The 24,346-nt window shown below is 38.9% G+C and overlaps 1 protein-coding gene across 2 annotated transcripts in view; it reads left to right on the forward strand.

Annotated features, from left to right (window-relative positions):
• Positions 1 to 464: 464 nt before the first annotated feature.
• Positions 465 to 24,346, forward strand: part of LOC109414187 (broad-complex core protein isoforms 1/2/3/4/5) — a 106,691-nt gene continuing 82,809 nt past the window's right edge. For both annotated transcript variants that reach the window (XM_019687970.3, XM_062859544.1), the window contains exon 1: positions 465 to 1,406. The gene's annotated coding sequence lies outside the window, so the exon portion shown is untranslated. The remainder of the gene's footprint in view (positions 1,407 to 24,346) is intronic.

Here is a 24,346-nt window from a genome sequence, read left to right on the forward strand (position 1 = left end):
TTCTGATATAAGTGCGTGTACAAAATGTATTGCAATAAGCTTTATTGTTTTGAATTCAGCTCATTGAAAATGTTACATTGGCATCGTATAATAGTTTAGTCCACAAGTTCGGCTGCACGGGTAAAGCCCAAATACTTGTTGCTTTCATTCACAGATTGAAAGTAAGTTTTGTTTTCATATTAATGATATGTATGTTATATACGAATTAATTGCAGTTTCTCATTCATAACATTCAAAAAATTATTATAATCATTCAAGGTAATGACTATGAAGCAGTTTACAAGCTATATTTTCAAAGCAACATTTTATCATGGAAGTTTGTCGAGTAGCGCTTAAGGTTTGGAGTGATTTGATTCTGTTTACATCTTCAAATTTCATGAAAAAAAGGTTAGTGTGCAATCCTCCAACGATGTTTCTATAAAATTTTGATTGTTGCTCAGAAAGCCGTGCATTTGAAACGGGTCGCTTTCGAGCAGTAATCAGAGTCAAATAAAACATCAAATCAACGAGGTGTCACTGTAACCGCGATCCTTTCCACCCGCCCCACTCCTCTCCCACCCAGCTCGGGTGAAGACGCTTAGAAAGCTGCGCAGTGAGTTTTCCTCGGCTCGGCTCCCACATTCGTTGGGAAAAACTCGCCAAACACGCCAGTTAGTCTCGGTCAGTCAATCGTCGGAGACGAAGCTCGATCTTCTCAAGTCGCGTCCGATCACGGCGTTCCCAGTGTAGTGTGATCAGGCAGCCCCACAAGAAGCAACAAACACATGATGCCGTCGTCCGTCCGTCGATCGTGTGCCATCAGCTTGGAAGAACAACGGCAGTGACCAAAAAGCGTAAACATCGTTACCACCGTCTGCGTCGTCGTCGTCGTCCTCATCATCGAGTGCCGAGTGTCCACACGCTCTGTCCCTTTGGCGTTTTTGTACGTGTGGAAAACATTCTCGCGAAGAGATCGCGGTTTTCAAAAGTCGCCAAGATCGTGGAGCGCGCAGATCTTCTTCTTCCGCCACACAGTCGCGGACCGTTTGTATGCATGCTCTCGGTAGCAGAAGAGGAGCACGCGTGACATTAGAGAGTAGCTCCGCTAGCCGCTAGCTAGTATATAGTGTTAGTAGTGGTGGCAGTTCTCCAGGCCACCAGAGACTAAAAATAGTACAATACGGCCTGGATTTTTGGGAGATGTCAAAGTAGCTCAGCGCGGCACGGCGTTCGGTTGCCCAGCTTTGTACCACCAGGCTTGCATTGGCACTTTTTTCGGCCGATCTATTTATTGCAGAACGTGGTGATCGTCGCGACGGACCGTCAACTCTTGTGTTACGTCGCAGTCGCAGTCCAAGAAGAAGCAATTGTTCCATTTGAAGGAAGCAAGCCAGAAGGAAGGATTCTTCGAGTCCTTCAACCTCAAGGTGAACACAAGTGTGCATTTTATCAACACCCCCTGATCCCCCGACTACAGTGCATCGATCGTAAGGACATGCTCACCCACTTTCACAAATGCGTTTTACTCTCTCCCACCATCGATCCGCGTGAATCAGTGATCATCATCAGCAAGTGTGAAAAAAGAAGAAGCATTGTCGACCATTCACATGTGGTTCGGTGTGTAGCAAATCCTGTGTTCATTAGGCAATTAGTCACCAATAAACTATGCTAGGATAAGTGCGCGAGTTTCGTCTTCCTAAGATTCCATGCAATTTTCGCGATTGAAAGTGAACAAATCACTCACCATTACAGAGCACATTCCTAACGTGTTGGCGGCTGAGAAATGTCAAAGAGCTTCTCGGTTTTCCAAACCGACGACGAAGACGAAGAAAGGGAAAAAGCTGAACATTACATTGACCACCACCTTCCCCGTGTCGACCCGAGTAAGTGTCTGAGAGCGTGTTACAGTGAGTGAAGACGATAACTGAATTTCCCAGCACTTTTCTTCCGATGACACTCGATTTTTGTGCTCCTTAATCGTCAATTCAATTGCAGTTATAAATAAATTTTGTTTTTTCTACTCAATCAAAACCGACCGATCGGAGAAACCGATTCACCGGGTTCCATCGTGGAAAGCAATTCGCAAAAGTGCAGTTTCAGAGACAAATTGACAATGAAAAGAGCACAAACAACAAATCATAACATTGCAAGAACGAGTAATAATTTATCGGATAACGTGCAACTCAGTCAGACCTCAAGGAGAAAACGAAACTCAAAGACAAAATAACAGATACCACCAGAACTGCTGATTGATGATGGGTTCACAATCAGGGATATTTTTGGAAACAATTGAAATCCTCTCCCGGTTCAAGCCACCACCGATCGTGGAGGAAAAGCGCGCAAATACCTGTGCCTTGGCCGAGAGGGTAGCACTGCAGGTTGCAAATATCACAATATCGTTGGGGAGATTCCATCTACTAGTGAATTAGTAGCATAAAACAATACATACTTACGTAGTTCGCTCGATATTTGGGCTGTAGCTACAACAGTTGATTAACCCTCTAATACCCAAATTTTTGATTTTGATCTAAATATCATTTTCCGTCATCTAAAATCGATTTAAACATGTTTTGGAAGATGATTATTTTGATTCTCGATTTCGTGAATTTCAGTTTTTGATTTTACTATTTTTTGTTTTTGAACATCCCCGCACTTTTATACTTTTCCTGGAAGCCAATTTGGGGAACGAATTTTTTGAGATGAAAACATTTTGAGATTTTATGATTATTGTTATATTATATATATATATTATTTTATTTTCCGTGTAATTTTAAGAAAAATAATTTTAGAGTGTATTCGATTCCCTTAAACTATTAAACATGGATAGAAGGATTTGGGAAAAATTTAAAATATGTTAATTGTAGCGATTCAATACAAAATAAATAATGACTTCTAAAAGGTGACTAAAATATCAATTTTTAAAAAATATAAATACGCTTTAAAATACACCAAAAACCATTTTGAGATATACAGAACAGTCCTAAATATCAGCCAAAAATATAAAAAAAAAGATTTTCCTGAAACAAAAATTACAAAAATGTTCAAACTATACCCCGTCTAAAGGCGGGATTGGGTATTAGAGGGTTAAACTCACAGTCAAACTGAATTAGGAATCCAATCGAATTAACACTTCGAAAAGATATTACCAATAAAGTGTTAGATTATTGGAAGATGGAAAAACCGCCCGCATGTATTTTGTGCTTTGGGCTTGCAATGGGGCTCCATCGAACACTTTGCAACAGCAAATGTAATGAGATGGAAGCACATGGTAGTTTATAGGTTTAATGAAAACCGTCGTTTTCCACGTTTCTTTGAGTACACCTGTGATTCTCGTGTTTGACATACTAAATTTACGACTAATTTACCTTTACTATAGAGTATAGTGGAGCAAAAATTTGAGTGGGGCAAGAGTTTCTTTTGAAGTTTTTAAGCTCAATACAAATGATTTCTTTCGGGTGTCAAGGTTGTTCGAACCCTTTTTGAAAAAGAGTCTTTCACTCCAACAATTATGAAAATTGATCAATATTTCGAAAAATGGAATTGGAATTGTAATGAAATTGAATTCGGTCTTTTATTTTAGGGCGTAACTAGGCATATCAAAAAAAACTTTGGCATATACAACTTTTTGCAACTGCAAAATGTAATATTAAAAACGATGGGAATTAGTGAGAAAATTCAATCAAAGTTGAAAAAAAATGTTGTTTTATCGGAATTTGGCGGAAAACTGAGCACACTTACAAAAAGTGTGATAACTCAAAATTGAAAAGCCATTTGGCGTAATTTTGTTTAGAAAAATTTTAGCTCATGGATGGTAGAAACACCAAACGGTATTCATTTAATTTCATCCGCTTCAATTTTTTTGAAAAAAAAATCAACTGGGGTCGAACTTTTGCCCCACATTACACATTAACTTTCAAGAAGATGGTAGTGATCCTGGGGATTCATTGGCTATCGACTGTGGAAACTTATATGACATATAATTAGTCTTTTGCAGTCGGAAGACTAGCTGTAGCGTTATTTTATTTTTTTTTTTTTAATTCTGATCCAACGTTTTCGGCCTTAATTGGTCCTTTAATCCTCAGAAAAAAGACCAATAATGGCCCGAAACGTCGGATCAGAATTGAAAAACAACGTTTTAGTTGGTCTTCCGACTGAAAAAGCAGAAAAATATACCACACTTACTTTTTAAAAGGGTGATGTTTTTGGCAAAGATGTTAGGAAAGTCAAGACGAATTACGAAAAAATAATGAGGCACTACAAATGCATATTAAAATATAACACCTTGTAGTGGAACGCTACAAATGCGTAATAAGCTAGGACATTACATTTGGACATACACAACACAGAACATATATTTTGCCCTGTTAGCCTAGTGGATAACAATTTGCGAATCACGGGATGATCAGTAGCGTGGGACACAAAAAGACATTTTACTCCTGTACACTTTTTGAGTTCCATTTTGGTCCCATATCAACTGTGCAAAATTTCAGATCGATCGGAGAAACTATATTTTAGCGCCAGCCATTTTAAATTTTCATACGATTTAGTATGGGGAAAATCACTTTTTCAAAGAAAAATCGCCACTAGTTGCCCCTTAACCCCTAAAAATAAATCGATGAATGATTTCTGTTGGAAATTTTACGAGGCACCAACCCTCCGAAGACCGCAAAGCGATCTGAGGCATGTGAAAAAAGTTATTGGCTGAAAACCGAATGGCATGCAAACGCTGTTTAACATGTAAGGAATAACAATAAATAATAAAATCTCGATATTTTATCGATCGGGTGAGGCCTAATAACTTTCGTCTAATCACGAACGTCGCATCGATTTGCTGTCTTCAGAGGTCTGATTCCTCGTGAAGTTATCTACAGAAATCATCCATCGACTTATTTTTAGGGATCTAGGGGAGACTCCTAGTGATTTTTCTTCGCAGGAGTAAAATTTCCCCATAGTAAATCGTATGAGAAACTTAGAATGGCGGGCGCTAAAATATAGTTTTTCCGATCGATCTGAAATTTTGCACAGTTGATATGGGACCAAAGTGGAACTCAAAAAGTATACAGGAACTTGAGTTTTTCCATTTTTTGTATTTTCCCATATAAACCGTGTACCAGGCTAATGATCAGTCAATCCTGTATTCGTATTTCATCTGGCTGGTTGCCTTTCATTCGGAGCATTAGTTGCTTTCATGGCTTGAGTTTTATTTAGGAATTTATAATCCTAAGGGGACATCCTGAATCAGATTTTAATGTGAGACGTCTACACTTTGATGTCCCTGTTAGGGAAGGGTCTACACATGTCTTCCAGTTATTAATTGCCCGAAATTACCTAAATGTAGGCCATCAAAATGATATCACTGATTTCTCATATTGCCCTACCACTTCAGAGCACTATAAATGTGCATTAAACTTACGTAAAAATTTTAAAGTTAAAAACGTACGTATAACACAATAAATAAAACTTGTAATAGACTTATCTAGTGATGAACAACTTAGTTCGGGGAGTTTCCACTAGTGGCGTTAGAGAGCATTCAAAAATGCCCCAAAAGAAAAGGATGGAACGTAGACGCACCGAAACAGTAGAACAAATCACACTTCTGTAGACGGATAATCATCGCATATTACTTGGAGAAAGGATCCTCGTGGAGGTCAAAAATTGACAAGTTTTTCGTTACGTAATATTCGAATCCCACTTTGAATACCCAAAGAGAAACCAAAGACAAACAGATGTAACACTGATGAAATTTACATCTCGTACATTACAGGATCTAGAATACTCATAGAGTTGATGTATTCAGCAAAATTATTCGGTTGGTCTTGGACCGTTTGTTTTGATATTCCACTACTAGGCGGCGATAGTGAGCATGCAATTTATATGTGCATGATGATATATGTGAAACCCAGGATAATGATTACGTAGAAAGTTTGGTATATAGAATGGAATTACGTGGTGAAGCATTCAAAGTTTATTGATGGAAATTTGGTAGAATCCCCAAAAAAAATACTGGAAGATCCTTGAAGACATCCTGAAGGAATTCTGAAGAAATTTCTGGATCCCTGAAGAAATTGGTAGAAAAATATTTGAAGAAATCCTGGAAAGTATCAAGTGAGATGATAAGCTGCTCTTAATATTTAGTTTAATTTCGTAAAGGACGCCAAGTTTTTATTATTTTACTGGGCAGCTTATCAGTAAAAGACACTATTTTCGCCCAAGCGCAAATTCTTACTAACAAGCAACGCTTAGACCAATATGTTTGCAGAAAACACCAAAATTATATCTTTTCGTTGGACTGAGATATCGATGAAATAAACTTATTGTACGAAAATACCATCTACTGAGAAAATTCCAAATTAAAGATCATTTAAACAAAAAATTACATTCATATGAACAATTCTGCCGAAGTCATCAACTTTAAATATTATCTTTCGGTCAAGATATCAGCGTAATAATTACATAACACATTTTTGAATACGGTTCAAAAATCACAGCCATATGTAATCTTTGCAGCTACTTTTGCACCTCGTTAGTAAATTCTCAAGTAAATAATCCACCAAGTAAGAAATATTTGGTATTTTGCATAATATGTAAATATATTGTGTCATTCTCAAGATATTTACCACAAAAGAATTGTCCTTGTCATACTGGGTTTCTAAAGGATGCCACCTCGCAGAAAAACTAAAAAAAAAATCCTTGACGCATTGAACACTTTGGGCGAAGACTATATATTCAGAACTTTAACATACTAAAAAATATATAACTTTCAATCCACAATTTGAATACACACCAGCACCAACTACTGGGCTAATATTGATTCAAGTTGTTTATCATAAGATTGCCATTGGTTTTTTGAATTATTTTATCGAAAACAGTATTATTCTAGGAAGTCGCGATCAAAAGATACAATCATTATTGTCGTAGGGTTCAATAGACCCCAGGGGAACAAAATCACCCGGTACTCGTAATTTTTACGACCGATGAGCCCATACTATCTTTTTTTCCACTCTCTTTGCATTTTTCTGCTTTTTGTAGAAATATATTTAAAAAAAAGTGATTGATTTACAACCATGTTTCATAACAATCTTAGGATAGTCCATGAAAAAATATATTTTTTGATCATAAGGCCGTTACAAATATTTATTTCACTTTTTGTCCCCACTTTTTGTTTGGCTGGTCCAGGGGGGGATATAAAAATAAAGGATTAAATCTGAAAAATATTATAAACTCATCGAATTTGTTAAAGAATTTTTAGCATGACCTGATATTTTGATTAATCTTTTTTATCTGCCCACTCGATATGAAAAATCCAGCCAAACATTTTTTGAAGGGGGGGGGGGGGTGAGACAAAAAGTCAAAATTAAATTTGTATCAGCCTAATAACATATTTTCAACTGCAAGTTTTCTGCGAAGACACCTTTAACGATCGCGGGCCATAGCTTACACCCCACACCAGTTGACGGACCAGAATATAATTTTTAAAATCCTACAGGTTTTCCTGAAACTTTTCTAAGCATTTTTGGCGAAGGTTATGCTTTCTTCCTATTTGCTTTTCAAAACTTAAGAATATTACATTTTTATTCAAATTCTTAAGAAATTTTTGAGTTTTGCAAATTTTTGAAGAATTTTTGAGTAGAGTCTTGTACCATTTAGGCAGGTGTACCTATTTTGGGCACTTTCCGCTATAACTAAGTCAATTTCAAACCGATTGATTTGAAATGTTGTAAAGAGTTAGGCACGTACCGTATCTAATTCTGTACAATTCAAATCAATCGGTTTGAAATTGACTTAGTTATGCGACAGCGACATGTGCCCAAAATAGGTACACCTGCCTAAATGGTACAATACCCTACTTGTCGATATTGTAAAAATTGGTATTCATCAAACGAAGATTCTTATTTTTTGTTTTGTCACAGAACTTGCCGGAATTTTGAAATTATTGACACATAAATAAGATTTCTAAAATACACAACAATCGTTATTGAATCTTCTATTCATTTTAAGATTTTTTTTGTTTCTGCTGTTGGAGAAAATTAAGTCACTGCATCTAATAAGCTAAATTATTGTTCAGCTAATTGGACGCAGTGGCTTAATTTCCCCCAACAATGGAAATTCTGGAAATGAGTAGAATTACTCTGAGGTTACGCTGAAATGTTGGTTTTCTAAGTTGCAATGTCAGCCAGAATTTTCAAAATTTCGCAAACATTTGAAAGTTCATTGCGAAAATTTGATGCCTCTCCCGACCGGAATCTGTAAGAAGCTCAAAATAACTGATTGGAAATCTTTGAAAATACCTATACTTTCTTTAAATTTTAAACTTGCTTTGAAATTGTAATTCATTGGAAAAGAGAAAAATTTCAAATTTTTACTCCACCGGCCAAGAGTCGCGGGCCATACGTTGGGCAGCCCTGCTAAATATTCTAGTTCATCAAATCTGTTCTTTGGTGCAGAACTTAATAAAGAAATACGCTACATGATCACTAGGCTGGCTCAAATTTGAATGGCAGGAGATGGAAGAAAAATAAATAATATATTACATAGCATGTTCAGTCAAGTTTTATAAGAAATCAGATGATCTCTAGTCTGCAGGTCTATAAACGCAGCAATAAAAACTGAACAGAATGGCGAATTGTCAACTCTTGATGGATGTACTGAAGGACCCATAACAATCACTTAAACCACACTATCCTGAATCAGAATTTGTTATCCATATGGGTAATGTGCCGCATAGAAATAGAAACCCCGTAAAAAGACTTGACTGTATATTGTAAAAATGTGTTCGAGAGTGAAATATCCACTAGCACGAACATACGATTATCGGAAGCAGCTTTCATTGTGGCAGCTCCAATGCTGAATTTCAATTTATTATTCATATTTTTCTTAAATTTATTACAAAATATTCTTACAATTTGGTATTCTCACTCGCGTTATTTTCACCTCTCCAAACAACAATAAGCTCTGTGCTGTTATGTCATATCATGTCAGTGCTGCCAGTTTCACTGAATACCTCAATACTACCTCGACAATAGGTTATGTTCGTCTTTATCATGCATTTGTAGGGTTTTATTTCATTTTGTGCACCAAGGCCTGTTTGCAACAAAACCTATGTGTATGTAACTTTGCACTGGAATAATAAAAAAAAAACCGTGCAAAATTTTATTACAATCGATGCAGTACTGTCAGAGCTTTATCATTGAAACAGTGTAACGTCGGTAAGTGTGCTTTGTGTAGCACCTTTACACTTTTATATTTGGGGGGGGGGGGGGGGAATGACAACAATTTTGATCGTTTCCGATAGTTATGGTTTGCCCCTTGCAAAAAATCATTAAAATCTCCTCCCAGACTAATTTTGAACAAATTACAAACAAAAATCTGTAGTAGGTAATTACCCATATCTGGTCTTATTATTTTTAGGTAATTACCCATATCTGGTCTTATTATTTTTAGGTAAGTCAATCAAAGGTGATGAAATTTATCAAGTAACATTGAAAAAAATCAGGAAATTAAAAAATGCCAAGTTCTCCTAAGTAAGTTGTTTTGGACTCCCAGAAGCTACGTTTAAAATTTAAGCATAATCGATCAAGTCTAAGAGCCGCTCAACAAGCTTGAAGTTTGATAGATTGATTTTCTATTGTAGCAAGGCATATATATATATGCCTATAGCACTAATATAGTGTCTATAGCACTAATCTTATCTGAAAAGCGATCTGATCAAGATTTTGCTGTTGTTAACGATCAGTCATTCTCCTGTAGGTCAAGGGAAAAGAATCTCCCTCCAAAAGAAAGTTCTTACGAACAACCGCAAAATCAAGCCCTTGATTGACAGAATACAATCAAGGCAATTTGATTGCCTAAAAAAAATATTTCCAAGCTTAATGGCTTGCAGTCAAAAAAGCCCAAAATCGCATATTTTGCCCTATAAATTGAGGTATAGCTCAAAATTGTGACGTGTTGGAGCAAATCTGAGCCCGGATTCGGATTCAGCGGCCCAAAATCCTTCGGAGACACATAAGTTTTCTCTTGAGACAAAAAAATGTTGCGCTGTGTTATGCATAGAATGAAAAGTGTAGCAGATCTTCATTTACTCCGTTTCACGGGGCGAGTGGGACCTATTCAGAGTTTATGTTCAAAAGGCTTAATATAAGTTGCTGCAGGAAAAATAAACCATAAATATCGAATAGCTATATTTACTGATTAAAAATATAGGAGTTTTGTGGTATCGTGCATAAATTACATAACATAATTAATAACAAATTGCTGGGAAAAAAACTTGATTTAACTCTATCAGCTCGTGCAAAATAAACATATATTTTTTATAAATAGAGCCCAAAAGCGAAGTGACAAAATATTTCGAAACTGGCTTGATGTTACATTTATGTTACATAGCTGATGATATCTGGGGTTTCAAGATTTTCAGTAACGTATTCTCCCTTTCATAATCTTACGATCATTAAATAATGTTTTTTGAACCGTCAATTTTGGAAATCGGCACCAACATTTCAAAAGGGCGTAACTGCATTTGGAAGTAATACCTTCTTTCAAAGCTGTAGGTCGTACTGCCTCCCTTACACTCAAACCACCGTGGTTGTCGGAAGGAGGAGAGTTTTTCCCATCTGGTACTTGTTGTGAAAAACATGGAAATCATAACACATGATCCACAGCTTTAAAAGAAGGTGATGATTCCAAAAGCAGTTACGCCCTTTTGAAATGTTGGTGTCGAAATACCGTTTTCTATTATTATTTTTCATGGACGGTTCCTGAATGCTCATAAAAACCCATTATGCAGAGTAAAATGAAAAAAATGGAAGATATATAAAAGAAAACAAGAAAAATACATGCTTTCGAAAAAAAAAGTGTTTAATCCAAGATTTTACTACTTTAACCAAGAACTTGATCATGGATATAGAAGTAATAAAGTACAATTCAACAGAAGATTACTTAAGGCGTCAATTTTTATTGACTTTCGTGCTAATTTTGTCTTATGCTGGACAAGGCGAGATCAACCCATAAAATTGTGCGTTTGTTTATTCTCATAGGTCTCACTTGCCCCAGATAGCTAAATGCACTGGGGTAAATGAGAACAGTAAACTAAAGATAATAAATAAAAATCAAATACAGCTTTTTCGCTAAAATCATTTACCATAACTCAAAGCATCTGATGCACGCTTTATTGCGGGATCTATGCTTGACGACAAAATTCTATCGTTATTGCTATGATCGCGCAAAAGCGACGTATTTGGGATCCTATCATGATCACTAGATTTCCATCCTTTTATTAGTACCTGCAAAAATTTCTTTCCATTTCTTTAAATTTCATTCAAAATTAGTCAGCAGCAAGGCCAGAAATTGACAAAATTGCGTACTCAATTTCACTAGTGTAATATTCCATTGTGTCTACATTTGATAGTTTCAATGATATGAATTATAGACAAAGTAATCAAAAATATGAAATTTTCAAACACGGTAGTCAAATTTCAATATAATCAATTACAAATGGTGCAGGTATGTTGCGTTTAATGTAATGGAAATAGGGTGACAATGGGTATTATCGGCAGGTTTGTTCTCTTCGTCATGGGGGGTTTTTGTCAGCCAAATTGCCTGAAACTTGGCCATATAGTTCAGCTTAGTTGGGAAGGATTTGAGACCAATTCTGAGTTCAATAGGCTTCAAAAAACCCCCAAAGACGAAGAGAACAAAACGGCCGAGAATAGGTAATTTCCCCCATGTAAAAAATAATGAGAAGATTGATACATTTCCTAGTTTGAAACGAACGCCTCCCAAAAATTGTGCAACAATGCAACATTTTTAGCCTCCAACCCGGCTGGGTGCGATTGGTGCAATCGCACGGTTCAAAACCAATAAATTTCCACTGATGGGCCCAGCATCACGTTGACCGGATTTCATGTCCAAACAGTTACATCCATCACTGTTTGCCATTTTTCCATCTCCCAGAGAAGTGCTCTCTTCCTGGCTGGTCATTTTCTTCACTATCTACTTCGCATTAGTTTTCCACTCACACGGACTGTGCTCTTGGATGGGGATAATGGGACGAAATGCTCTTCTTGTGTGAAGTTATTCTTTACTTTCTAGATGTTATAGGTGGTTTAATTTGTAGTCAGTAGAGGAAAATGTTTGCTCTTATGTAGCTCACGAGGCAAACCCATGGAGACGCTTGGTTTCGCACGTTATCATACGGAATGATAATTAGTCTTGTTGAACATAAGATTATCCCAAACACAATTACAACTTTAAATACAAAGGAGCATAGAAACCCTGTTTTTTAGTTTTGCAGCTTCCAAAAATTCTACGAGTACTCGTAGAATTTGGAACAAAATGCAGAAAAATCATCAATATTGAGACTTTTCACACATTTTCCCCCATATTTTAATCACCGTCACACAATCTCCCCAATACAAACCGACACGACACTCGGTGACGAAAGTCGGACCTTCTGCTCCCCAGGCGAGCGCCGGCCAGTCCGATTCCATGGGGAGAAATATCATTGTGTCGCGTAACCTCGATAAATCCCATTACCGCTGAGCTTCTTCGGGTGCGATCATCAATCTTCCACACATCCATCTCGCATCACGCCGAGAGTCAACGGGCAGCAGGAAGAAAAAAACGAAACACAAAAGTGTCCAAGTTGATCACCTTTTTCTGCTCGATTTCGGTCCGCGTCCGTCACCGTCGTGGCCAGAAGAAGAGAGTGGTTGTAATTGGAAGACCCTAAAAATATCAGCCACCAGCCAGCCAGCCAGCCGATCCCCGATAGATACACGGACGGACGGACGGATGGCACTTCCTCGATTGTTGGAGCGAGCGTGTTCTCCTAGTGTTCGTGGACGACTACTGTCCACATACCAGTTAGTTATCACCATCTTTTGTTGTTTGAAGCGATTTATTTTAAGAAATTCTATCAGCAGTGGTACCAATTTTCAACCAGCAGCCGAGAGTATGGAAAATTTAAAAATACAAATCCGCTGCTGCTGCTGCTGCTGCTGCTACTGCTCCTGCTGATGATGAGCGAGCACGGAGAGCCAAGAAGCGACTGTCCCGTGTCCGTGTTTTCGTCAACTCGCCGTCCGTCGTTGTCGTCGATGGGCTGGCGGGTTGGCTGGTTGGTACCTTGTCGTAGTTCGCAACAGTGAACCAGTCAGTGGAGCGAGCTGCCTTCGAAAGAAAACAACATACCGATCCTCGTCAGGGTAGGGTGGCCAGATAATTTCCCACAATCAAGCATAATATGTGCTGTGATAATAATACCAGCCCTGTTCTTTTTTGCTTTTTTGCCTTGAGACGTAAGTTCAAGAAAATTTTTGCACCTCTTCCTAAAGCACTTTCGGATCTTGGGACATTCTCGTTGGGAGCCATTGAGCTTCATTTTAGGACGTGGTCCCGGAGGCGTAGTATCCGGAAAACATTTTCATTTCGACCTCTCAGTTACTCTTGAGAAATTCGCGTTGACCGTGACCGCAGGTTGGGAACCACTAAACTTAGCAAACTGCTAAAATATCCAGATAGCTTTCCAGAAAGCTTCAGAAAAAATTCAAACGGATTTCATGAAAGAATTGACAGATTCAATTTCAAACAAGAATTTCATCGCGAGTTACTGAGTGGTCTGTGGTAACAAATAGTGAAGCGATGTGCTCGCTTCCCGAAATGATATTCATTCTCTTGTCCGGTGATGAGAAATTGAATAATTACGCGCAAAACTTAACGTTTCAATTTCACTCCTTACGAGTTGACAATGTTTCTCGTTTTACGTATGACGAAAGAAACCGCACCAAAGCAACTGCTAGCCGAATTGTTCTTCATCGCCGTTCAATTTTGAATTCGCTAGATTCACTTGTTGAACCAGCCTCAATTCACCCTCCACAAAATCTCTGTGGCACTTCATAGTTGAATTTCACCACTGCAGAATACAGCAAAAGCTGTTCAGTTAATTAAATAAATCATTTTTTTTCCGTCGGTAAAATGTAACCAATTAGTTGTCTTCGTTTAGGAAGGATGCAAGCAAATGTGTGCGTGGATTTTCTGCATACGAAACATCGTATTTCACAACCATAGAGAAAGGATCCTGTTGTGGTAGAAATAAAGTTTTTAGTGAAACTGGCAGCACTGGTATGATGTAACAGCGCACAGCTGATTGTTGTTTGGAGAGGTGAAATAGCGCGAGTAGGAATACCAAAATGTAAGATTATTTTATAATAGATTTAAGATAAATATGAATAATAAATTGAATTTCAGCATTGGAGCTGCTGCAATGGAAGCTGCTTCCGATAATTGTGTATTCGTGCTAGTGGAAATGTCACCCCCCAACAGATCCTTCGTTGCACTGTGATGGCGTGTTATGATCTGGTGGACAAAAAAAACTAATTGTACATTTTGGTCGTTATTCAAAAGCTACATGTATCTCAATTAAAAAGCTTTCTGGTCAATATTACTTTGAATACAAGATTTCATTTGGATTGCGAAGTATTTGACCGAGTTTTCGAATGAGCTCCTACGGTCAAATCATAAATGTGACCTTCCTATGTACCAGAGTGTCACGTAGAAGGTGTGCCGGGAATTGAACTGAGGTTGTGCCCGAAATAAACATGGATTACACGAAAACAAAATTCGAGGGACAATTATTTAATCTTATTATTTTAAGGAAATGGTAGTTCTTTTACAATAATTGTTTACATGCTATGGAAGCTCATTTATAAACTAGTAATTGATACCAAATTGGCCATGAGGCGTTAGGCGAGATACAAGAATAATTTTGATCAATATTGGTCGGTGCTTACATAGACAAGATTTAGTAATATTCTCCCTTATATAAGCAATATTATTTTGTAAAATTTCCTCTTCAGATAAAAAAAAATGGCTACTAGTATGAGAATTCTGATTCTTTGACAAAAATGGTAAGTCCTTTTTTGGTTCATTATTAGTTTATCTCATGCTCAACGATTCAATTATTGTGCTCCAATGAATATATTTAAGAAAACCTTTGTGAGTTCTTCTTTTTAATCATGGGAATTTTTCTTCCCAATTTATTCTCTGATCTCTTCACAAAATTCGTCCAAGGATTATTTAGATAACCTTTCAGGATTTCGTTAGCAATTTCTCTATGGAAAATAATCTAGAAAATCCTCTAGAGAAGGTTTAAAAAAAGTTTTTTAGCGGTTTCTTGAGAAACTTCATCATAAATCCTATTAGAAAATCTTAAAAAATTTATTCGGAAGTTTCGAAATTCCATTGCTTTTCTCAATAATTTCTAAATTAATTCAAAAAGAACCTCCAGGGATTCTTTTGGATTTCTACAGAAAATCTTTCAGGAATTCTTTAGGCTTTTTTCCAGCGATTACTTCAGAAATTGTTAGGATATTTCATGGCAAAATTCTTCCTGGAATTCCATCTCACCTTTTTCTTTCGCAAATTTTTATATAAGGTTAATTTTTCACTTTCCACATCGTTTTCCATAGTTTCCTCAAATAATTCCACCAACGATTTTTTTTTCAATAAATCTTCTTGAAATTTCTCAAATGACCCCCTTTAGAAAACCTTCCTTTTCTCAGTCTTGTTGGGATTTTTAAGAAATCATAATCTCCATAAAATTATCTTCCAGAAATTACCTTAAGAATATTCCTACAAAACCTTCCATAAATTTCCTAAGAAATTTCTCCTAGGATTTTCCAACAAAACATTCCATGAGTTTCCGTAAAAATACTTCTATTGATTTTCTATTGATATTCTATTGATCATCGCATTTTTTTTCTTCAGGAATCAATCATGGAAGTATTTCTTAAAATATTTCAGCAATTCTTGTAAAAATCTTCCAACAATTCTTCTAGTAATTTCTCTAGGAAATCCTTCAAAAATGCAGATATTACTCTAAAAATTTCGACAAAAATGTATCGAAGGATTCCTTTAGCCAATCTCCCTTGTCTTGGCTTTCTCGTACACTAAGTGTACTGGAAAGGCTATATGTTCACTCAAAAAACGATTTTTCGAGTAAAGGCTCGGAGGATCAAGTCTCATATATCAATCAACTCAGTTCGACGAATTGAGATGATGTCTGTATGGGTGTATGTATGTCTGTGCGCAAAATAAATTCACTCACTTTTAAGGCACTTCCCATTGTCCGATTTTTCGGATTATACCATGAATCGATCTGAAAATTCCGCATTGTTTGCTATTAAAAATGGTCTGGGTCGGTCAAGGCGTACCGCAGTTATGGCAATTTCAGTGATCCGGAACAGCACCTGTAGAACTGGCCGTATATAAAACTAAACCAAGCCCCATCAAACTGTGGCGATTTTTGTAATTTTTAGCATGGTTGATGAATTTTGTGCGGAAATCATCAATGGAGACCAGAAATTCCACGATGTCGGCACAAATTCAAGATGGCAGCCTAATATTCAAGATGGATGCTCTAAATTCAAGATGGCGGCTGTTTAATAGAGTTTTAGGCTCTAAAGCCATGCAATATGGGGTATATTTTGTGTAGGGAAAATGTTCGGAGTCCAAAAATGGCTACCAGAATATCCAAGATGGTGGTCTAAAATCCAATATGGCGGCTCCAAATTCAAGATGGCGGCTATTTAATGGTATTTTAGGGTATATTTGATATGGGGAAGATGTCCGGAGTCCAAAAGTGGCGTTCAGAATATTAACAGCTACTGTGTGTCGATATGTTGTTAGCGTTGCAAACAAACAAAAACCTTCATTAAAAGTTTAAGGTTGACCTCAAGCGAACAATACGAGGGCTTACGGAAGAGAAAATTGGTTGTGACCAGGTACTGCACTGAAAAAAGATTATCGCTAGGAAAATTTGAGAAAGTGGACGGTTTAGTATCTGTGCGGTATAAAATGCTATCAAACGGTTTGGTATGCATAACATAATAAAATAATAACCCAAGCGCGGTAGAAAATCAGGTTTGTCCATGCCAAGTTGCACAAGATCTTTAAAGGAAAAAAGAGGTATCCTTTAAAGATTGCTCTAAAAGTGAGGATAAACTTTATTGTTATTTTTCCAATACATGTAAAGGAATAATATCAATAATGAAATCTCAATACTTTGCCTCACTTTGCCTAGGGTATAGCTTTTTTCAGAGCCGTCGGATCACTTCGCGGTCTTCGACAAAGTTCTCTGGCATATAGTCACCTGCAATAATACCAAAGGGTTTGATTATTGAGCGCTTACAACGCCACCTAGCGGCAAAATTCGAAAACTTAAAATTTCTGCATACATTTGGCCAAGTTTTCCCATACGGACCTTCAAGCGTTTTGAGCGCCCCCTTAGGCTCAACCGATTTTGCTCAAATTTTGAACGTAGCTTCTCTCTCTCTCTCTTCTTGGCGTAACGTCCTCATTGGGACAAAGTCTGCTTCTCAACTTAGTGTTCTATGAGCACTTCCACAGTTATTAACTGAGAGCTTCCTCTGCCAATGACCATTTTGCTTGCATGCGTATATCGTGTGGCAGGCACGAAGATACTCTATGCCCAAGGAAGTCAAGGAAATTTCCTTTACGTAAAGATCCTGGACCGACCGGGAATCGAACCCGTCACCCTCAGCATGGTCATGCTGAATACCCGTGCGTTTACCGCCTCGGATATATGGGTTTTATCTGAACGTAGCTTCTGGGAGTCCAAAACAACTGATTTAGGAGGTAAGACTTAGCATTTTTCGAAATTTTTGTGGGCCACCCTAATGTGCGTATTCCATGTAATACATGGCTCTGGATTAATATGGCCTGATTTTTCATCAAATTCAAGCTATTTTTACTATTTTAGCTAATTTGTTTTATTTTTTGGCGCGCAATTTATTGATATCCACTTTTTGGGCTTACATTATCACAAATGGAGGATTTTGAAGGCATTTCAGGACGTTTCAGAGCATTTTCTGTGGAATTAAGAGGCGTTACGAAAGCGTTACGGAGGAGTTTTCGGGGGGTTGGAGCCTCCCAGGTGCGTTGCATGGAGTCCGAGGGGGTTTAAGGGGGATTTTGGAGGCATTTCAGATTATTTCAGACCATTTTTGGCGTGATTAAGAGCCGTTACGAAGGCGTTACGGAGGAGTTATCGGATGGTTTGGGGCCTCTCAGGTGCGTTACATGGGGTCCGAGGGGTTAAAGGAGGATTTTGAAGGCATTTTTGGACGTTTCAGAGCATTTTCTGCGGAATTAGAAGGCGTTACGAAAGCGTTACGGATGAGTTTTCAGGGGGGGTTTGGGGCCTCTCAGGTGCGTTACATGGGGTCCGAGATGGTTTAGGGGAATTTTGGAGACATTTCAAGTCGTTTCAGTGCATTTTCGGGGGATTAAGAGGCGTTACGGAAGCGTTACGAAAGAGTTCTCAGGCGTTTCGAAGCCTCTCAGTTGCGTTACATTTTTGAGGCATTTCAGGAAGTTTCAGAGCAGACTCTTAAATACCTTAGAACGCCCCTCAAACCTCTTGCATCGCCCTTTAATGGGAGATCCCTTGAATGACCCCTAAAGCCCCTTGGTACGCCCCAGAATTCCCCATAATCCCATGAAAACATCAATAAATCTTGACAGAACACCCTTAAAAGGCTCCTCAAATCCCCGAAGTAACTCCTTAAAACGCCCCTGAAGCCCCTTGGAACCCCCTTTTTGGGCACTCTGGGAACATTCTGGAAACCCCCTTAGCCCCACCTCAACTGCCCAGTAGCAAGACCTGTTCTCACGAACTAGATTCTCTTATTATAGTCCAAACTTAATGTATGCTTAAATTTCCCTCTTTTTATGCCTTTTTTAATTTATGCACATTTTTAATTTATGTGCATAAAAAGAGGTTCCAGTGTTACACTGATTGATTGATACACTGTCGTGAAAAAATTGTTATATATATTCCATATTTATTTATTTATTTATTATTACTATGTCTTCGATAAAATCGTACAGACTGGTTCTTAATCTAATTTATTAACCTATTCCTAAAGTTCTCCTTCGTCATGCCAAAATCGAACATGTTGCTAACTTCATTGAACACTCGTATGCAGGAACTCAAAGGATTGTTGTGGCCGTAGTTAGTTCTATGCCCAGGAACAATAAGGAAGTCGTTTTGTCGAAGTTGACGCGTCGGTACATTCAATGACAGCTGCCGTAGGAGATCCGGACTGTCAATATTGTTCTGCAGTAAATCGAACACGACTAGCTGCTGTGACTTTTTACGCCTATCAGAGAGCAGTTCCAGATCGATTAGGCGGCAGCGTGCAGGGTAGTCCGGGAGATGCTCAGGGTCGTTCCATGGTAGATTGCGAAGCGCAAAACGTATGAAGCGCCTCTGGACGCGTTCGATGCGGATTATCTGCGAAGCGTGATACGGATTCCAAATCGGAGCTGCATATTCCAAGATGCTACGCACCAGGGCACAGAACAATGACTTAAGCGTGTACGGGTCGGTGAAGTGCGTTGCGTTGCGGCGGATAAATCCAAGAACGGAGAATGCTTTCGCAGTTGTTACGGACACGTGCTCGTTGAAACGAAGTTGGCTGTCAATGGTCACACCCAGATCGCGAATTGACTGCACACATTCTAACTGGATGGAACCCATCTGGTACTGGTGGATTACCGAGTTGCATTTGCGACTACACCAAAACCTCCATTTAGGTAATGAGTCGGGACTGCCTAAATAGAATTTTTACCTAAATGGATTCATTACCTAAATGGATTCAGTTTATTACCTAAATGGATTACAAGGTTGCAAAGAAGTTCAACAAGGGAAAGTTACTAGGAGATTTAAAGGAGATCATGCGGAGTTTCAGATGGCTTTCAAGGAGTTTCAGGAGGGGGTGGGATTCAGGAGGGGAGGGGCTTCAGGGGCGTTTTGGGGGGTTTTGGAGAGTGTTAGATCAGAATTGTCATTCAAATGACTAGCTGGGTACGAAACACGAAAAACCTTGCGAAAAACCCTGCAAAATTCCGCCAGACTGAAAAAATATTGAATGTCGGGTCAAAGTCGGGTCAATTTTTATCGTATTTTGGGCCATTGTTGGACCAACATCGAACAACTGTTGGGTCTATGTTGGGTTTTGTGGCCAAAATAAAAACAGGTGAATGATAGGTTGATGTCGGGTTTGACGTCATCAATGCTGGAGCTGCTATCAATTGAATGATGGAAGGATGGTTGATTATCTCAATGTCAGCTGGAAATGACGCTGGATACTGACACTTTTCAACACTGCATGGAAGGGGGGGGGGTGTTTAGGGGGCAACATTGCATCCCCCTCCCCCCATACCCACCCCCTAACACCGCTCACTACTTCTTTCCCATAAACCAATCTTATACCTAATCTTAAGTACTCCAACTGATCTGAACACAATCAAATTCCATTTAGGTAACGTTACCTAAATGGAGGGACCTAAATAGATTTTACCTAAATGGATCCTACCTAAATGGAGGTTTGAGTGTAAACGTTATAACCTTACATTTACTGATATTCACGTTCATTCCATTTTCGTGGCACCAGCACAACAGCTCGTTAATATCCGTCTGAAGTGCAAGGCAGTCTAGAACCGTGGCAATGACTCTGAACATTTTCATATCGTCAGCGAACAACAGCTTTCCTGAGGAGATCCGAGGGCACAAATCGTTGATGTACAGCACGAAGATTAGGGGGCCTAGGACACTACCTTGCGGAACGCCAGATGGTATGTCAAAGGAATTCGAGCACGCAGAATTCACTTTTACAAATGCTTTACGATCAGAAAGATACGACATCAGCCATTCAGTAAACCAATCGGGAAAACCAACATGTTTGAATTTTTCAACGGCGTACCTGTGAGGAACAGTATCGAACGCCTTCGAAAAGTCTATGTAGATCGAGTCAACTTGCATTCGGCGTTCCATTTCTTTGAATAGTACGGAAGTGTAGCATAACAAATTTGTCGTGGTAGAGCGATGAGGTAGAAAGCCATGTTGGTACTCCGAGATTAGCGGTTTAGCAGCGTTGATCACAATCTCGTGTACTAGAGTTTCGAAAACCTTACCCAGACAACAAAGAATCGAGATACCACGGTAGTTTTCCACATTACTCAATGTTCCGGTTTTATGAATGGGTATCATGAAGGCGATTTTCCATAAACTTGGGAAAGTTTTTTCCTCTAAGGAACGGTTGAACAGCAGCATTACAGGCACCACCAATGATCTGGCACAGTTTTTCAATAGTAACGGCGGCAGATCGTCGACGCCTGCACCCTTTGAAGCATCCAACATTGTCAGTGCTCGTAATACATCGTCGTAGGAGAAATTGCAAGGCGGTAGATCAACGTTATAGGAAGGCACTTGACTAAAGCACCCTGGCCGAAGTTGCGGGGCCGTCGCCCTGTACACGCTTTGGAAAAAACTGGAAAACAGATTTGCGGCTTCCTCGGGTGTGTTAGCCGTAACATCGCCGTATGTCACGTTTAACGGAACTCGATTACCTGATCGTTGGGACTTGACGTACTTCCAAAACATCGTAGGGTTCCGCTTAAGGTTGGATTCTAATCTACTTACGTATCCTTGGTAGGTCGATGTGAGCAGTTCGTTGTACGCCGACTCAACCGAGCGGAGCATCTCTCTATTTTCGTTAGATTTATCAGAAAAGAAGCGATGACGCACCTTTAGCGTGTGATAGCGATTACCACCAAGGATGTTTTCGATCATCTGGCAATCATTTGACTCATTTGCCTATAACTCAGTTCAGAAGCCTAATATTAAAATGTGATGGTCGACAAACATGTAGATTATTGTTTTTCCTACAACTATCACCATGGACGCCATATTCTAACTCTTATATTTACTGCGTAAAAGTGTTAGTACCACCTACTCATACTAAACGATCGGGGTTTTCGAACGTTTAGTATGAGTAGGTGGTATTAGCGCTCTCACGCCGTATATATGAGAGTTAGGGTATAGCGTCCTTGATGATAATTGTAGGAAAAACACTTTTCTACAAGTTTGCCGAACACCTCATTCCAATATTATGCGTCTGAGCTGAGCTGTGGATAAATGAGTCAAATGATTGCCAGGTGATTGAAAACATCCTTGATTACCACACGATTGAACCGATCACGTAGTGTTTAGTAGGATAATTTGCGATTGTAGTGCGAATTTGTTTTATCTCCATCGGGCTGTCGAAGTTTGACTTCATTTTGGCATGATTTCCATGCTATTTTGGTAATATTGCTGCTGGATGTATGGAAGACGCAAATGGAAGTCAACAACTTCATCTCGAGAATACTAGAATTCGTAGAATTAGGTGAGTTTGTTCCTGTAGATCGTTTAGGTGCCTAAACATTGACCAAATGTTTCCTTTGGGCTTAACCCTTCTACTAATACCCAAATTTCCGTGGCCCCTAGGCCTGAGAGGATGTAGAGGTCTCTACATACCTTTCTTAGGTGTCCAACTAATCTACCTATCCCATCCCTCAGCTGTCGCATGGGCGTGGCCAGGACAGCTTTCAACCGATCAAGGATTTCCTGAATCTAGTCTTAGAGTCAGTGATTAGTTCCAAATTTCTGTTCTTTGGTAACGGATGGGAAGGAGGCAACCCGACACTCGATTGGAGAACAAGGAATGCAGGTCCCCTATTAGAGTACGACAAAAGTTTCCACCAGGGTTGGTTCTTGGGGTTGGTTACACGATCTTCATTTAGGTTGCTTGCACTCCAGTCGGTTCCACGTAGAGATAAGGACAATAGTTGCTCTAGCCCAGCACTAAGGACTTCAAAGGAGTATGTGTCGTTCGTTCACCAACTAACTTCTCTTTAACAAGAATTCCAAGAAGTATGTATTGTAGTATTGTCTCTTCGGTTGAAACTGTACACATACTTCATATTTGATGAATACATACGCAAGCAACACACATTATATATAAGACTACCGTCAGCGCAGATTTTGTTAGTGCCGAAGTCACTGTGACTTGAAAGTAAGTACTTATTTGTTAAAAGTAAATCACAGTGACTTCCGCGGAACCAAAACCTGGTCTCGGCTCGGAGTATTGTAACTACAGAATCGATTGAGCTGTTTCCACTTTTGGTGAATTGGGGCAAAATAGTCCTTGCTCCAAGTGATCTTACAATTGCTTATAATTTCCCATATAGGACATTTTCCACGAAATTCCCTTCCCAGGAAGAGTGGCCATCTGGTTATCTGGAGAGAAGTATTTCAGACGTCATCGTATGTTACACTGATGGCTCCCTTCTCGAAGGTCGAGCAGGTGCTGGTGTTTATTCTCGTGAGCTAAAACTGTATCTGTCTTACTCACTTTGTAGACACTGCACCGTTTTTTCAGGCCGAAATCTTTGCTCTTATGTGCGGAGTGCAATCAGCACTTCAGCAGCACGTAATGGGCAAAGTTATATACTTCTGTTCAGATAGCCAGGCTGCTATTAAAGCATTTGCTTCGGCCAACTTCAGGTCGAAGATAGTTATTGCTTGTCGAACTCAAATCGAGGAGCTGAATTCAGCAAACGCTGTTCACCTTGTATGGGTTCTTGGCCATTCATCCATCGCTGGAAATGAATTGGCTGATGAGTTAGATCGCACTGGAGCATCACATGACTTCATTGGCCATGAGACACACACAGACAATACTGGAATAGTTTGGAGTCATGTCGTCAAACAAAATTGTATTGTACTGAGCCAGGGGTGGCAAAGTATCTAACAAATCTGTCAAAGCAGAATTGCAGCATGCTGGTCAAAGCATTGACTGACCACTGCCGACTCAGCTATAACATGGCGAATATTCAACAAGCTGATTCATTTGCATGTGATAGCTGTGAATCCGATTATGGAACTTCGTATCATTTGATATGTAACTGTCCAGTTTTTGCGCAACTGCGTTTCCGAGTATTCGGTAAACACTTATTAAGTGAAACTGACTTCAGAAACCTGAATCTTCAGGATATTCTGTTGTTTTTAACCCGCTGTGGTAAAGAGCTATAGGCTCTCTTTCACTTTATGCGGTATTACTGTGCCCTTTTCAGGGCGCTGTTTGAACCTTTTGTGGTACGCTTATGCGTTAGTACCCTCTTCCAGGGTATTTTTTCCTATTTCAATACCTGTTTTTATCCCCATCCTTATCCTTATTTCCTTTATTTTCCCTCAGGTAGATGATAAAATAGGTTATTATTATGGTGATGGCACAAATGTCCCAAATGGAGGATAACGTGCCTCTGGTGCCGGCCTGATACCTGATACCTGGATATTGAATAAGTTCAAAGAACCGATAACGAGGTAGATACCCTATAATTATCCACATGGATTAAATTTGTGGCCACTCCATAATACTGATCACGAAAAGTTCTCAAGCTGGTAACCCTAAATCCGAATAATACATTCGAACAGAAAGAAAAGTACCCATAAGACACTGACAGTATT

Source organism: Aedes albopictus, chromosome 3, assembly GCF_035046485.1.
Source record: "Aedes albopictus strain Foshan chromosome 3, AalbF5, whole genome shotgun sequence".
NCBI lineage: Eukaryota > Metazoa > Arthropoda > Insecta > Diptera > Culicidae > Aedes > Aedes albopictus.